Genomic DNA, 14,448 nt, shown 5'->3' with positions numbered 1-14,448 from the left:
AGAGAAAACCCCGTCAGATTCACAGGTTTAAATAATCATAATTACCTCGGTTGTAGTTAGGTAGTAGTTCTCTGGCAAGTAGCCAGGTGTTAGCGGCAAAACACACTGCTGGTCGTAACAACTACAACGTAAGGAAGGATAGTCAATACGAAATTATACCTACTGTGCGATTGCAGTGGAGGGGGAACAATACGTCATTAAATTTGTACATGTTTCTGGTATATAAAGGGAATGAAATTTAGTACACAGAGCTGCCAGTGTGCGCAGCAACGATTGCTCTAATCCGAATGGATATCGAGTCTAACTGATCTTCGATAACTGACAGGGGTACGTCATTCCATGCTACTTCAACTCTGTCCCATATTTCAGCTGTCCTGGGAGCTAGCGTGTAGTGGTGTGCAAATCGACCATCAACTCAACCTAAGATGTTTTCAACCGGTGACATATCTGACGGAGTTGCTGGTCAGCGTAAAAGCCGAACACTGAAGGTAGGTCAAGATAGTACAGGCAATATGCGGTGGTATTGCGTTATTTTGTTGGAAGATAACACCACAGAGAACTCGAAAATATGACAGTCACTAGTCTTGACACGCCAAAATTGTGACATTTGCTGACCAAATTACTGGCTATGTGAGGCAGGGGAGACCGTGTTGTTTATCCAGTGTCACACCACATCATCACGCCATGTGCTGTACCTCTATGACGTTGCTGAATGCAATCTGACGAGGCTTTCTTTTGAGAGCCCCCATATACGGATATATCCATCATTATTCCGTTCGCAGAACAGATAATCATCTGCAGGACCTACATTATACCAATACTGTGTCATTTGGCGCTCCATTGTTGCTATGCCTTTCTTTGCTGCCGCATGAAGAGACGTTGCAGCAACAGTCGCTGTAGTGGCACCCGTAGCGCTTCAGACTCATCACACTTTATGTGTCGATATCTATCTTACTATGAGCGCGGAGTTCCTGATTCAAGTTTGTTGCGGATGTAGGACATTGCACGACACTCCCCCCCCCCCCCCCCCCCAAAAAAAAACAGCACATGTCTCTATGTCTCTCCTCTGTGGTGCTAGTCCCGTACGGCCGTTGAGATCCCGCATACCGTGAAGTATGTCTGTCCTCGTTTCCATACTCGCATGACAGTCGCGAGTTCCAGCTTAAGAGAATACCGTGAATCGATGAACTGAATTCTCGACAGGCAGCGATCCTGCCGCTGTCGAATTCAGACATGTGCTGACAAACTTTTCTCTTCCTTACATAAAACTATATCTCCTCACAAACACCAACATTCATTTGAGATATCTGAATGAGAAATCTGCTGCGTAATCTTCCCTTACTTACAGAAACTAGCTGGTGTTACTCGTACCTAATTAGTGCGGTTGTGTTTAAATATAAATCATCTAAACTGCCAAGTACTGAATTCAGGATATGCTTGAACAGCGCCAGGATTCTAGGAGCAAACGTTTTGCTTAGAAGTTCAAGAGACTCCATCAGTGACACCCTACTGAAGAAAGACGTCAAGTCAAAACTAATCATGATATCAGATTCTTTAAAACGGAAGTACTCTTATTTGGACGGCTTCATTACGTCGCCATCCACAGGTAGCAACAATTAACGTGACGGTATTCAGGGGCCCTGTACCCAAAGACGGTCTTCCTGCAACAGAACTAATTTCTGCGCATAGGTAAGTAAGTTTGTTTTCCTTTTTATGATAATTTTTACATTGGCCAAAGTGGTACATGTGGACGCATGTTTTTGTTGTTGCTTCCAAGCACTGTTTTGGCGGAAGAAATATCACGCAATGCCCTATGCGAATGAGGTTAAATTTAGAACTAGCCGATGACAACACTAAGAAAGATGTTTGTGACTGGAATAAAATAAAATATAAAAAAAACATGTATTAGCAGCTTTACTAAACTATATGTCACTAACACTCCGTGATTGCTGAGTCTGACCATGTCCTGCTAACTACACCAAAGAGCCAAAAAAAAAAAAAAACTGGTACACCTGGCTAATAACGTGTAGGGCCCCCGCGAGCACGCAGAAGTGCATGGACTCGACTAATGTCTGAAGTAGTGCCGGAGGGGACTGACACCATAGACCATGCAGGGCTGCACTTAATCCGTAATAGTACGAATCGGTGGAGATCTCTTCTGAACAGCACGTTGCAAGACATCCCAAATATGCTCAATAATGTTCACGTCCGGGGATTTTATTAGCCGGCGGAAGTATATGAATTCAGTAGCGTGTTACAGGAGCCACTCTGTAGTAACAGTGGACGTGTCGGGTGTCGCATTGTACTGCTGGAATTACACAAGTCCGTCGGAATGCACAATTGGCATGAATGGATTCAGGTGATCAGACAGGACGCTTACATTCACGTTACCTGCCAGAGTCGTATCTAGACGTATCAAGGGGTTCCACATCACTCCAACGGCACACGCCCCACACCATTATAGAGCTTCGACCAGACTGAATAGTCCCCTGCTCACATGCAGGGCTAATGGATTCACGAGGTTGTCCCCATACCTGTACACGTCCCTCCGCTCGATACAACTGTAAACGAGACTCGTCGGAGCCGGCAACATGTTTCCAGTCATCAACAGTCCAATGTCGGTGTTGACTGGCCCAGGCGAGGCATAAAGCTTAGTGTCGTGAAGTCAAGGGTACACTAGTGGGCATTGGGCTCCGAAAGCCCATATCGATGATGTTTCGTTGAATAGTTAGCACTCTGACACTTATTGATGACCCAGCATTGAAATCTGGAGCAATTTGTGGAAGGAATGCACTTCTGTCACGTCGTTGGTCCCGTTCTTGCAGGATCATTTTCCGGCTGCAAAAATGTTGGAGATCTGATATTTTACCGGGTTGCTGATATTCACGGTACACTCGTGAAATGGTCGTACGGGAAAATCCCCATTTCATCGCTACCGCGGAAATTCTGTGCCCCATCGCTCGTGTGCCGACTGTAGCACCACGTTCAAACTCACTTAAATCTTGTTAATTTGCCATTGTAGCAGCACTAACTGATCTAACAACTGTGCCAGACACTTGTTGTCTTGTATAGGTGTTGCCGACAGCAGCGCCGTATTCTGCCTGTTTACTTGTCTCTTTATTTGAACACCCATGCCTATAGCAGTTTCTTTGGCGCTTCAGTGTGCAGTCACACACACTCACACACACACACACACACACACACATTCTCAACAGTTCCGCAGATGCCCTTCACGTACGAACCAAAATGCCATGGTATGTTAAACTCTTTACCGGGAGACAAATCAGTCTACGTCTTAAACTGCGTCAAATGCTGGTGTTGTGTCCCATGTAAGCAATGAGGCGTATTGGTTCTTCATATGGTGAACTTCACATAGCATTGATCTTTTCACTCATACAACAAAGGGGACTACCTTGCCTTATCGTACGTCCGCATCGTCCCTCCTGTAGTCGGAACATGTTCTAGACATCCTCCGAGCTTGAATACTGCGATTTTCACGAATCTTAATGTACACTGATAACGACGTTTCTCGGGTCAACATTATTGTGTAAAAGTTTTTATACGTTCTTGCTGCCTGACGTTAAAAAAATAAAGTCTCGTATTTTAGGTGATGACCCCCACGTAACGAACAACTGAATATAGTGACTGCTACTATCATGGGAGTAATTGATAAGGCAGTGGCATCACGACGCCGTCTTACCAAGGATCGTGTTGATTTCTGCGATGCTACTGGCTCGTGTTACAACTTAAAGAATTTGCAAATTTTTCTGCAAGCTATCAACGTCGAGAGCCTGCTTCCTTTCAACACTACTACTATAGTCACTTCCCTGCTTCAAGTTACTGTTGTAAATTTTGATTTCTGTAGCCTCTGGGATGAAAGATTTGCTCTGTAATGATGAGTGGAACATTTTTAATCATCAATGATAATTTTATGTTTTCTCCTGAGGTTGTTTCAACAGTAAGATGATTATATTTTAATGGCCCATTGGTGAGCTTCATAGCATTCTGAAGCTGCACGAATTAACTCATACTGTTGCTCCTGTGTAGAAGGAAGGAAGGAATATTATGGTGGTGCAAGCTCTGAGCTCCGAGCTGCGGGCTGGAAACACCTAAATAAATGCATGTTTAACCCTAAATGAAGACGCAAGCCAAGCTTGCCAGTTGTGCTGTTACATTTGACGACGAACAGCATGTGTGCAACGTACTTTTTTTTTTTTTTTTTTTTTTTTTTTTTGTCATCAGTCTACTGACTACTGGTTTGATGCGGCCCGCCACGAATTACGAATTCCTTTCCTGTGCTAACCTCTTCATCTCAGAGTAGCACTTGCAACCTACGTCCTCAATTATTTGCTTGACATATTCCAATCTCTGTCTTCCTCTACAGTTTTTGCCCTCTACAGCTCCCTCTAGTACCATGGAAGTCATTCCCTCATGTCTTAGCAGGTGTCCTCTGTCCCTTCTCCTTATCAGTGATAATAAATTAGTAATTACTGTTGCACCTCAGAATGATATTTGACCTCAAGGTACAACGTATCCTATAAATGCAGTTGCTATAACTAAAAATAGGATTACTGTACCAATTATTCAGGTGTGTATGTATATGTAAGATCCGTAGTTCCACATATTCCTTTCCTCTCCGATTCTGCGTAGAACCTCCTCATTCCTTACCTTATGAGTCCACCTAATTTTCAACATTCGTCTGTAGCACCACATCTCAAATGCTTCGATTCTCTTCTGTTCCGGTTTTCCCACAGTCCATGTTTCACTACCATACAATGCTATACTCCAGACGTACATCCTCAGAAATTTCTTCCTCAAATTAAGGCCGGTATTTGATATTAGTAGGCTTCTCTTGGCCAGAAATGCCTTTTGTGGCATAGCGAGTCTGCTTTTGATGTCCTCCTTGCTTCGTCCGTCATTGGTTATTTTACTGCCTAGGTAGCAGAATTTCTTAACTTCATTGACTTCGTGACCATCAATCCTGATGTTAAGTTTCTCGCTGTTCTCATTTCTACTACTTCTCATTACCTTCGTCTTTCTCCGATTTACTCTCAAACCATATTGCGTACTCATTAGACTGTTCATTCCGTTCAGCAGATCATTTAATTCTTCTTCACTTTCACTCAGGATAGTAATGTCATCAGCGAATCGTATCATTGATACCCTTTCACCTTGTATTTTAATTCCACTCCTGAAACTTTCTTTTATTTCCATCATTGCCGTACTTAATACGTCGAAAATGTCAGTCGTGGTCAGAACAGTGTGTTTTGTGATTTTGAGTGCATTATGTCAGAGATAAGTGCGTTAGAACGTGAACGAATTGTTGGTGCCCGTATGAAGGGTGCTTCCGTAATCGAAGTAGCCGAAGTGTTTGGTACTTCTAGAGGCACCGCATCAATGATTTATACCGCAACAGGGAAAGTGGAAAAACATCCCCTAAGTCACAACGGGGCGAAGGAGTTGGCAAAGTCGTCGTGACAGACTGTCATTGAAGCGAATTGCGGCGAAAAATAAGATGAAGACAGCTGCAAAAGTCATAGCAGACCTGACTGTAACACTTGCGAACGCTGTCAGCACCAAAACAACACGAAGGGAGTTCCATAAGCAAGGAATTGCTGGGTCAGTTGGAATTTTTGAAGCCACTCATCTGTGACGTAAATGCCTGTAACGGGAAAACCTGGTGTCGAAACTATAAAACCTGGACTACGGAGCAATGGCAGAAATTCATTTGCTCTGATGTGTCTTGTTTCTGTTTCCAGCTTGTGGTCGAGTTTACGTCCGAATACTGAAACATGATTGGGGTTCACTGATGTTTTGGACAGCGACAAAGCGGTATTTCATGGGCCCTATTAATGGTTCAAATGGCTCTGAGCACTATGGGACTCAACTGCTGTGGTCATAAGTCCCCTAAAACTTAGAACTACTTAAACCTAACTAACCTAAGGACAGCACACAACACCCAGCCATCACGAGGCAGAGAAAATCCCTGACCCCGCCGGGAATCGAACCCGGGAACCCGGGCGTGGGAAGCGAGAACGCTACCGCACGACCACGAGATGCGGGCCTATTATTACATTGGAAGATCGTTTTACTGTCAAGGATTATGTGACCATTTTGGCTGTTCCACAGTGGCGGCGCTGTAGACCGGAAGGAAGATTAGGCTTCAAGGTCTCGTCGCCATTGCGTCGTTATAGACGCGGCACAAGCGCGGAAAGTTTGAAGGTTGGGGAAGGAAATCGGTTGTGCCCTTTCAAAGAAGTCATCCCGGTATTTGCCTGGAGCGAGTTAGGGAAATCACAGAAACGTAGATCTGGATGGCTGCAAGCAGATTTGAAGAGTTGTCCTCCCGAATGCTAGTGACACTTCACACGTAAGGTGGTGCTCTGTTCCAAGATCACATCGCCCTTATTCACACAGCTCGCATAGTCCAGGCCAGATTTTGTGAGCACGAGGATGAAGCGTCCACAGCCCTCGCCACAGTCACCATATCTCAGTACTATTTACACTTGAAAACCACAGGACCTGCATTTACCCACTGCGAGACGATTGGAAGCTGCTTTGAATGACAACAGTTTTCCTACACAGTATTAGACTTGGTAATGTTTTCTGCCTCATATGTTTCTATACTTCTGTCAGCGTGGTGTCGATCGAGTTACCATCTGGATTACGCTCTACGAAAATATCTACAAATGGAAGCTCTCCTTCCGTCTCCTCCTCCACAGTGACCTGATGCACGCCGTCTATATACACACATCAAAAAAAGTTTTTCATCGCCTCTGTTCCGAGAGTTCCGGAATCTGTACAGAAAATTTGAATAGAGGTTAACATAAACATAATTTTTGCCCTTTTTATTGCTCGTGAATACCACACATTGCATGTTGTACCACCATACAGCGAGACCTGCAGAGGTGGTGCTCCATATTGCTGCACACACCGGTCTTTAATGCCCAGTAGCGCGTCCTCTTGCATAGATGCATGCCTGTATTCGTCGTGGAATATTGCCCACAAGTTTATCAAGGCACTGTTGGACAAGATTGTCCCACTCCTCAACGGAGATTCGTTGTAGATCCCTCAGAGCGGTTGGTGGGTCACGTCGTCCAAAAACAGCCCTTTTCAATCTATTTCAGGCATGTTCTACAGGGTTCACGTCTGGAGAACATGCTGGCCACTCTAGTCGAACGATTTCGTTATCCTGAACGAAGTAATTCACAAGATTCCTCGCCTATATGCTACCGATATGGTTCAACTATCGGTCGGAGGATGGCATTCACGCATCGAACAGCTGTTACGGCGCCTTCCATGACCACCAGCGGCATACGCCGGCCGCACATAATGCGCCCCCCCCCCTCCCCAAGGGACAGAGAACCTCCACCTTGCTGCACTCGCTGGACAGTGTGTCTAAGACGTTCAGTCTGACCGGGTTGCCTCCAAACATGTCCCCGATGATTGTCTGGTTGAAAGCATATGCGACATTCATTGGTTAAGAGAATGTGATGCCAATCCTGAACGGTCCATTCGGCATGTTACTGAGCCCATCTGAACCGCGCTGCATGGTGTCATGGTTGCAAAGATGGACCTCGATGGACGTCAGGAGTGAAGTTGCGCATCATGCAGCCTATCGCGCGCAGTTTGAGTCTAACACGATGTCCTGTGGCTGCATGAAAAGCATTATTCAACATGGTGACGTTGCTGTCTGGGTTCCTCCGACCCATAATCAGTCGGAAGCGGTCATCCACTGCAGGCGCAGCCCTTGGGCGGCCTGAGCTAGGCATGTCATCGACAGTCCCTGTCTCTCTATATCTCCACCATGTCCAAACAACATCGCTGTTGTTCACTCCGAGACGCCTGGGCTCTTCCTTTTATGAGAGCCCTTCCTGGCACAAAGTAACAATGTGGATGCGATCGAACCACGGTATTGACCTTCTAGGTATGGTTGAACTACAGTCAACACGAGCTGTGTACCTACTTCCTGGTGGAATGACTAGAACTGATTGGCTGTCGGACCCCCTCCGTCTAATAGGCGCTGCTCAAGCATGGTTGTTTATATCTATGGGCGGGTTTAGTGAAATCTCTGAACAGTCAACGTCTGGGAACCAAGGTGATGCAAAACTACTTTTGATGTGTGTATTTTTGAAATCTCCAAACAGCTTCGACGGCTTAAGATATAAAAATGTTATCGATATAAACATAGTGTGGCCAGTTCGTTACTATTTGTCCTACAAGACGGAATTGATAACGAAAGTTTCAAATAGCATGTCTGATAACGTTACTTTTGTTACATAAATGAATAACAAGATGCTGAAATATATGGTGCCTCATCTACTGGAACAATAGACTTACGAAGGCTGATGTAGAGATGCTGATTAGTCGGAGAATATTACGGATAATGCTACGATGGTACATGACAGAATACTCACTTCCTGAAGTATGAGATACATATTCAATCTCAGAAATGAACATTATTAAATTCAGTTGTCAAATGAATGATGTAACAAGTTAGTATGGGGCAAGTCAGTAATTCGTGAGTTCTTCTACCTCTAGCACTGCTCTCTGCTTCAATATCTGTATTTTCCTTACATCGATTACGGGAAATATCTCGATGGTTCGTTGAGAAGAGCACAGGAGATTTTCTTTCAAATTGTTCTACAATTCGGGTTTAGTCGTAGACACGACGCTAAGAGCTGCTCTTCTTTCCCTACTTTGTTTTCCAACCGAACCAGTTTCAGTAAGATGTAGGAGGTACATTAGCTTCATTCAAATATAGATCCAGTTTCGAAACGAATATACAAACATTTTATTGGAAAACCAGCAGGTTCTCGGCTACCTGTTTCGTTATACGTTAAATGTTTTGTTAATCGTCTGCGGCTGTGCCTCCTCTGCTAATGACGACCGTTGCGATCTCAAGGCCAGGCCATCGGCCGTCGGCCGACGCCTCCTAACGACCCTGCCGCAACAGCAGCGGCAGCGGCAGCGGCAGCGGCAGCATCGAAAACACTGTGCGCGGCTACACGCCAGGGTTCACCGCCGGCCGCGTGCGAGGGTCACGCACATCGCGCCGTCTGCTACGCTCGACGTGCAATTACTTTACGAGCGTATCGTGGCGGGATTCGCCGGCACCGAGGCCAAGCTTCAGGTGCAGGAACACATGACGTCGTGCACCTCTGTTCACCACACGAAAATAGCAACGAAATATATGTTTCAGCCACACTTTTAAGAGTAGGTTACTGATTGGCTCCTGTTCTTTAAGTTTTCAAAATGCACTTTGTTTTCGTCGTGAACACATTACAGGTCTATGTACACTTCCAATCTTTCTACAAAGTGCAGCTAAAGGCCTGATGTTGATTCTGGAAATACTCTATCGTACTAAAGTGTAGCTACTGTCTACGAGTATGTTACACACCAACAAATCGGCTCACAGAACTCTTGGAAATCGATTTAAAAAGATCAGTTCATCGCTGAAGATTCGATTTTATGTTTTCTGTAAGCTAGATTTAAAAAGAAGTGGCACTTATCCCGAAACAAAATTTGTCGTAATTAATTCCTGTTGAAAAATATGTTGTACTACTTTTCTCATAAGCTTGTAATTGGAGGATAGGAACTTTCGGTCATTTTCAAGATAAATATGTTGTAGATTGAACTCAGTGTCCCCTTTATTAACTGTTGCGTTAGCTGAATCTAAATCTTTACTAACATGTGGTGTGATTACGTCGTCGCGAAACAAAAAATTTACGTTCAGGACGGGATTCCAGTTTTCTCGTTTGAACGTAATAAAGGCAACACGACTACTTGCTGCTAACAGTAGTGAATGATCCTGATGGCAATGTTTTCTGCTGTTTGTTCATACTCTCTACATGACAATTCGATTACGTTACAGAGTAATATATGTCTATATATTAACAACAGATTCCCAAATTGTGATCAATCTGCCTTTTGCGAAGTAGAGAAATTTTAACCTTGCACTAGCTACATGCCTCTCGATAAATTCAGGCGTTCTTTCATTTTAGTTTATCTGTTGCTTCAGGAGGTAAAAATAGTTACTTTACAGCACAGAGGTTAAAATTATCGGTGGTAGTCACTTATAACTTTATTTTTTTCCCATTAATGTGGTATTTTGTTGCACGTCTAGTGTCGCAGATTAGGTGCTTCAAAGTGATTTCTGCCATGTCTCAGTACACGTTTTTTGAACATGTTTTTAAATCATTAGTTTTTGGATACCCCGTGGCGACATGCAAGTAGTCTGAGCGCTCTTTGTCTCTCTTTCTACTGGTTTTCTGCCGTCCTCCATTGTTTCCTGTACTTTTGTAATATTTTCTTCATTACGCATCCACCAGTTCCAACATCCTCCGTATTTTAGTTGGCTCATTTATCAGACTCTACATGTTTTCTCTTTAGCTTTTCCTCCTCCCAGTACATGTTTCTGAATAGTATACGAACTAGCTGTCTCACTTACCAATCACCCACGTTTTTCACGTAGTCCTCCATTATTCCTAGTATCTCCTGCTTTCGTATTTATTTGATTGCTCAGTTGTTAACGAATTGTAAAGAGTATTAAGAATATAGCACATGCAACCGAGTCGAATTCTTTCATATGGATTTTACTGAAGTTACTTAAGATGTGATTCGTAGGTTCGTTCGCTTAGTGACTGCTTTTTCCATGAAATTATGTCTGGAAATATGCTTCAACAAACCCTAAATAAACTTAAAATTCTACTTTTAAGTTCACCTTCTTATTTTTTAAGAGAATAATTCGTGAATCAAAAGCGCAAGAAAAATTGTAGAATTTTTTAAACACATGGGAGTTAGGGTAGTTTACATAAAACGTATTAATGTCTCATTAAGTGCACCCACGAAGCGTAACTGACGACTGTGTGCCTCTAGAAACATTCAACATGTCATAGACAGCGTTACCTATGAAAGTATGCTTAAAACTGTCTGTGCCTACTGACAAAATGAGCTTTGAAAAATGTCACAACTACCAAAATTACATGTTCTGTGAGTCTGAGACGGATCAAATGCTGCAGATTATTGTGCACCTCTATTGCCTTTCAAAGCCACTGTTTGTTAACTCTGTTAAGCTAGTAAACAAGAGTTGATCCTCGTCGTTCCTCTGAATGATTACTTTCCAGACACATTGTATCGAATACGATCAAACGCATTTCGATCACACTCCTGCAAGCGATCTTGATTAAAATTCCGTTATTGACTACTGACAAGTTATACATTCGGAACAACCTTACGACGCGAAAGTTACCGCCGCAATGCGAAAGTTCGCACAGTCGAACTATGGAGACCTTCCGCACCAACATAGAGACGTTAACCAACAATCAGTAGTGCCCAGCTTCATAAAAATAGAATTTATATTTTAGTTGTACTGCTATGCAATGAATGCCTCCAACTCAAGAGCTGTTGCTCTTCGGTATTAATCGTAAAAATGCTAGTAACCCTGCACTGATGTTCTTATGGTCTTTCATAGTGACTTAAGAAGGTTCTGATTTGATGTTTAAGTTATTTAGCTGCCAATCACAAATAGAATAACAGAGAGACAAGCGTTTTCTGCAACACAGTGGCAGTATGTCATGCAAATGGTATTCTAAACGCGTTTGTAACACAACTTTCTACTCGGAAGTAGCAATGTGTTACAATTAGAAGAAAGTTTTCTTGAATGCAGACACAACACGAATAGTTTTCCGCAACCAGTGCATTTTAGTGAATGTGACTGACACACACTTATCCACAGGCACGCAGAGAGTGAGGGAGAGAGCACGTAATATAAACAATAGAAATTACAGGTGTTTGGAGAATTTACAGCGCTCAATTACAGTTTCAGTCGCAAAATACTTTTTAAACATTTTTAAACTATAGCAAAATACTTTTTGCAACTAATTATAAGTTTATACATCTTTCTGTATCGACTTTCCCAAATATATCAAAACCATAAATGTAGTGGCTGACATCAGACCTCGCTGACAGAAGAAAATAATTACAGCTCTTGAATTTTGCACAATTTTACACCTTTTTGTGACACGCTGTGTAAGATAAGTGTGGAGACGTCGTGATAAGAAATATGAAAGCACTGTTCATATCCATCGCACTTCATATTAACGAAACCCACTATCGCAAAATCATTTAACAGTTTAAAATATGCAGTTTTAGTCTAAGTCTACCCTGCAGTAAAGTTTTAACTGTAAAAACGGTCTGTCGTTATGGTATTTACATGTCGCGGTCTATAAAACGCTTTTTGAGATGATAAGCAACAACAGGCCAGCGTAGATCTAGAACGTTAATTATGTCACAGGTGTGTTTGCATGCCATAAAGTTTAACATTGTGGGCTGCTATAATGTATTGATCTTGTATGGTTGCATGCAGAAAATAACACTTTTCATTCAGTCTGTATGTGAAGATTTCATAATGGTAGACGTGCCATAATGATAGCGGAATGATGATTTACCTAAATGAGCGACCATTAGACTCATCCATCCATGTAACAAAGAACGGCACAACCCATTTCCGGCGACAATAACTTACAGCCCCACCTGTTTGCTACAGATTCACTTTACGTAATACACTCATAATAATGGAAAAATATGTAATAATACGTACAAATACGCTAAGAAATGTGTTTAAAAGTCCATGATATATTAAACGTATGTGGAAGACCGGCACTCGAACCCAGACACTTGTCTTTCACTGGCAATACTTTTTTGCATCTGCACTATCCACACACCAATTATCCCTCCCCTAATACATTTATCCAGCCTTCCGAACTCTGTAGCAGCTTTCTTTCGTACTTCGTCCGACTAGATCCTCGAATAAGAGGATACCACGGATATAACTGATCCACAGATAGGGGCTGTATCCAGAACGTATATTTTCATTACGATGATGCTCATGAAAAGTAGACATGTGTTACATGTGTAATATCTTGTACATTAATCAAATGAAGAGAAAATAATAATTAGACACTGTTATATAAATTAGTCAACCTTGCAACTGTAGTTGCTTTAGACAGGTCATAACGCACATGCACTGGATTGAACTCCATGTCGTATCAAAAAAATTGGTATAAATAATTATTGAATTTTAAAGGTTTTTCATCAGTTTACTATGTTTGCATACCCGAGACAAGGTAATTTGAAACTGATGGAAGGCGTGAGGCAGGGATACTCATACCGCTGAGAGGTGGGTGGTGGCTGCCTTACCTGCTGCTCAGCCGGCGGATGTCACTGAGCGGCGTCTGGACCTGTCGCTGTCGCTGTCGCTGTCGGTGTCGGGTGCTCCTCTCCGCGGCCGGAACAGCCACTTAATGTCTGCGCCCAGACGCGCTGGCCAGGCGTACGCCGCTGGCCACACCCTGCCCCCGCCACCGACCTGTGGTTCGCGCCCGCCCGGGACAACCCACTGGTGACTCCAGTGCTGTGTCGGGACAGGACCTGATTCGCCATGAGTACACAATTATCGTGGTAGTCAATGAAAAAGCTGTTACAACCGTCTTAAGATCTCCAACGTTCGTAAACAGCACTACGGTAATACAAAGTATTCACAGGGGATTCCCCTTTTCTTCAAATGGTTCAAATGGCTCTGAGCACTATGGGACTTAACACATGTAGTCATTAGTCCCCTAGAACTTAGAACTACTTAAACCTAACGAACCTAAGGACATCACACACATCCCTGCCCGAGGCAGGATTCGAACCTGCGACCGTAGCAGTCGCGCGGTTCAGGACTGAGCGCCTAGAACCGCTAGACCACCGCGGCCGGCTCCCCTTTTCTATTTAAAATAAAAACGCATGTCTTTAAAGATACATACGTCTTCAATAGTCCTCGAGTTGATCAAAAACTGTAAATGTAAAAAATAATCAGCTCTATTTTGCCATTCAGTGGAACTGGAAGTACGATATTGCAGTGCCTGTATTGTTCTGAATTACGATGCAAAAAGAAACTTTTCATTTTAATTCAGAATAACACACTCACTGCAATATTGTATTTGTCCGCCGACTCCCGGCAAGCGGCTTTCGAGTAAAATGTCTCACCTGTACGGAAACATACGTAGTGCAGCTTTTAGACGCATGGTTGACAACATATGGAATCTTGGGTCTGGCGGTGGGTCGCGCACAGATAGCCAAATGGTAATGTGACTGCCCGCGCGGTTGTGGTCCAGCACAAATTTTCGTTGTCATTCCATTCTACAGCTGTTGGTTGTCCATATTCACAGTTGCGGATACGTTTAATGAAACTGGATGTCGTTTTTAATTATGTATAAGAGCTGTGCCTCCCTGCCTCTTGATCCCACTGTATGACTTTCTCACTCCTTTTGACACCTACTACCCACACAAACTCAAACACACACGCACACACACACACACACACACACACACACACACACACACACACACACACACACACACACACACCGCCTCAAAATGCATGGGAGCTCATCTATGGTTTAA

General features: G+C 43.3%; 1 protein-coding gene across 1 annotated transcript in view; it reads right to left on the bottom strand.

The window, feature by feature from the left end:
- LOC126478516 (uncharacterized) overlaps positions 1–13,320 on the bottom strand; it is a 205,821-nt gene extending 192,501 nt beyond the window's left edge. The window contains exon 1 of the mRNA XM_050103707.1: positions 13,201–13,320. The gene's annotated coding sequence lies outside the window, so the exon portion shown is untranslated. The remainder of the gene's footprint in view (positions 1–13,200) is intronic.
- Positions 13,321–14,448: the final 1,128 nt, after the last annotated feature.

The sequence above is a fragment of the Schistocerca serialis genome, chromosome 1 (genome assembly GCF_023864345.2).
Source record: "Schistocerca serialis cubense isolate TAMUIC-IGC-003099 chromosome 1, iqSchSeri2.2, whole genome shotgun sequence".
NCBI classification, from domain to species: domain Eukaryota; kingdom Metazoa; phylum Arthropoda; class Insecta; order Orthoptera; family Acrididae; genus Schistocerca; species Schistocerca serialis.
The sequence above is the reverse complement of the archived record's forward strand: the minus strand, read 5'-3'. Positions and strand labels throughout refer to the sequence as shown.